Source organism: Chiloscyllium plagiosum, chromosome 1 (assembly GCF_004010195.1).
Source record: "Chiloscyllium plagiosum isolate BGI_BamShark_2017 chromosome 1, ASM401019v2, whole genome shotgun sequence".
In the NCBI taxonomy this organism is placed as follows: Eukaryota; Metazoa; Chordata; class Chondrichthyes; order Orectolobiformes; family Hemiscylliidae; genus Chiloscyllium; species Chiloscyllium plagiosum.
Window position 1 is genome coordinate 119,030,206 of NC_057710.1, and position 3,448 is coordinate 119,033,653.

The following is a 3,448-nucleotide window of genomic DNA, read 5'->3' on the forward strand; positions in this document are numbered from 1 at the left end:
TTCAGTCAACAATGCAGTAGATGCACAAGCAACATTAAATTTAAGCAATTAGTTAGATAGATTAGGGCCTTGCAAATGTACTGTACATTTCTCCAAAACAATCAATAAGTCAGGCAATGTCCATGACACCGAACTCTAGCTAAGAGTATTAGAACTCTCATAATTAAGTCTCCAATTATACTGGCACTCAATATTCGAGTCAGGGCTTTAAAATCAATTCTAATAAAATAGCACGTAAACATCATCCCTGCCAATCAGAATCACCCAATTTTACAAAATCAGTTTAAAAAACAACTTCCTCCATTCAACAAAGGTTGGTCAGTACACTGGAGTAAGGAGCTACTAAAATTTTCAAGTGAAGTTTTTCTTCCTTGCAAGACAATTTTGGTGGATCAAATGTTTGAGTTTAGTGACAGTGAAATGTGCATGGACCCAGGTGTATGCTTGCACTGGACTGTGTCAACTGGATGACACCAGCAACTACAAACCTAAGCAAAATTTTAAATTCAGCAAGGAATAGTCTTGAGCAAGGGCACTTGATTGAACAGACTGAAGTCAACTTCTCATTGTCAAACAGAGCTCGATTAACAGACTGAACAGCAATACATTAAACCTTTGCGACAGTCTTTACTCCGTCTATCTATTGCAATCTCCAACAATTTTATACCAGCATTTTCTTCCCCATGCTTGGCAGCAACACTAGAAAATTACACTTGCAAAGAAAACTAAATACAATTCTGCAGTAAGAGTGCACACCATTCTCTGCCAAAAAATGCATCCCAATCGGCCTGGCCACAAGCGGATCGCAATATAGGCGTTGGGGTGAAAAATCACTAAGTGGACATACCTTTCTAAAGTTGATGCCTTGCTGGACAAGTACATTGTCCAATCTTCATATGCAAACCTCAAATCCAAGCAGACTGGCAATAACACATTCCAATCCTGGATTTAAATACTTGCTTAGACTTTACAGAAGTTAAGATGTTGAAAGAATGGTTGACAGGACCGATTACAATGTAGTAACTGCTACCTTGAGGGGACAATTCAAATTACGACCATTGTACTCAGATCTTTTTATGTATCAAAAGTTCTTCTGTCCCAGGAGGTCATAGAAAGACATGAATATTTGTGAAATAGCTTCTCTTCAACCAGTTGGGATCATCGTATTTGAGAGAACCCAATTCAAAGACATTAATAGAAAAAAGCATGCATATTTCCAATTATCCAATGCAGAGCTCCAGCATACTGGGAGCACCAGGCAGACCAAAGGAAGCTGACCATCCTCTTAAGACATTTCACAGGCAAGCATCAGATCAATGAGAAACAAAAACCAATTGCTGGAAAAGCTCTAGACCTGCTAAGATAATATTCAATTCTCTCAGTTCCGATGATGCCAACTTTGACAAGGGTGCCATCGAAACGTCCACCTTCCTCAACCGAGCAATCCCCAGCACTGAAGGACTGACTCATCTCGCACATTTTGGCACTCACCCTGTCCTTTCCCTCCGACAAGAGTGATAGGGTCCACCCTGTCCTCACCTACCATCCCACCAGCATCCATATGCAGAGGATCATTAGCCTCAGTCACCTCCAGTGGTATGCCACCAAACAACATTCCCCTCCTCGCCAGCTTCCAAAAGGACCGTTCTCTCCTGTACAACCTAGCACACTCCCAGCATTCTCCCCGCATCCACGGCACTTCCCTCCACAACCATAAGTGCAATCCCTCTCCATTTACTTCCTTCCTCCCTCCGTATCCAGGAGCCCAAACACACCTGCCAGGTCAAGCTGCACTTTACCTGCACATCAATCAATCTACTTTACTGCATTTGCTGCTCACAATGGGGTCCCCTCTACACTGGGAAAATGAAATGTGTACTGAGTCACCACTTCGCAGAACATCTACATTCTGTCCACAAAAAAGATCATGAGCTTCCAGTTACCTGCCTCCAACTGCACCTTCCCTGGTCAACATCTGTCTCAGGTGTGTTGCAATGCTCCATCAAAGCTCAACGCAAGCTGAAAAACAGCATCTCATTTTCCACTTGAGAATTCTACAGCATTTTGGAGTCCATATAGAGTTCAAGCCACCTTTTCCCACATCCTTACCCTAACCCCCAAAAACCTTGTGATCATATGGCTTGCTATTACACACAAACTATTGTTAGCCACTAATATGCCCCATTAGCATCTATTCATTCTCCTAGGCTAATTATTATCCATTCCTTTGTCTACCCAAGTTCTTCTCTCAACTTCTGGCTCTATCGCCACTTATTTACTTATTATCCACTCTCTCCCCCACCCAACTTATCTTCAGCGTAAAAACCAAATTCTGCCCAGCTACATTCAGCTCGGAGGAAAAGTCACTGGACTGAAAACATTAACTGATTTCTGTCCACAGAAGCTCTCCGATCTGCTGAGCTTCTCCAATAAGTTGTTTTCGTTTCTGATTTTCAGCACCCGCAGTTCTTAATTTTTTAATCAGATCAATGTGCATGGACTTCTTAAAAAGAGACTCTGCCACTGTCTGCAAAACTAGACTTAAAGATCACAACTATTCAAATATGGAGCTGTTTGAATATTTTGGGAAATCATTCATACGAAAGGTTAAGTGCATAAAGTAACCCAACTAACTGAAAGCCCAAGTTTTAAGTGTCCGGCTATCAACAGAAATATGAAATTTATACATATTTGCAACCTGAATATTTCTAATTTTCAAAAATGGCTGCCTAAATGGCCATATTTCCAGTGGCCAAGTATTAAAACCAGTCAATACTGTGAACAAAATTTAAGATAAGTTGCTACAATAGCGCACCACCTTTTAACCACTACTAGTGATCAACCAGTTCAACGCAGCCTGTCGTACAAGTAAAGCCACATTAACTGCACCAAGTTAAACGTCAAAAGCACAACCTCGCTAAATTTACATTTAGAAAGCCGCTTAAACATCAAAGTTTACAGCTAATAAACATCAAAAGCCACCCTCCGCACCCGATGTAACAACTTAAAAAAAGAAAGTAAAAGCTCCAATTGGCATCAGTCAGGCAAACAATACAAAGGTTTCAAAAGCTGGAACCACTCCTACCTTGTAACAAGCCCGTTAGAAACGCCCAGCCGCGGGAAAGAAAAACCACACGGGAGAGGGATTTCAACCGGAAATCTGCACGATCATACGTGGGCCGGTCTCAATCTGGCCAGTGCCAATTACTGAGGGAAGGGAACGACCACAACGGAGAGCAGGGACAGTGAAAGTAGCGCCCCTTCCCCCATCCTCCCGCCGCCACTAACTCAATGGGCTAGCCCTCCCTCGATCCGCTCCTCCACATGCGGCACCGCTTTACAATGAAAAACCACCAGCTTCCGGCGGCGGCGGCAGCAGCACCCGCTCTCAGTGGAGTTTTAGAAAGAGAGAGCGAAAGAGAAAAGAGAGGCGAGACACCCCCCCCCC

At 43.0% G+C, this 3,448-nt stretch overlaps 2 protein-coding genes across 4 annotated transcripts in view; one reads left to right on the top strand and one right to left on the bottom strand.

Moving 5' to 3' along the window:
- Nucleotides 1–3,448, top strand: part of si:ch73-234b20.5 (uncharacterized protein LOC449923 homolog) — a 43,029-nt gene that overhangs the window by 37,696 nt on the left and 1,885 nt on the right. The window lies entirely within an intron of this gene.
- hnrnpd (heterogeneous nuclear ribonucleoprotein D) overlaps nt 1–3,448 on the bottom strand; it is an 8,494-nt gene that overhangs the window by 4,212 nt on the left and 834 nt on the right. The window lies entirely within an intron of this gene.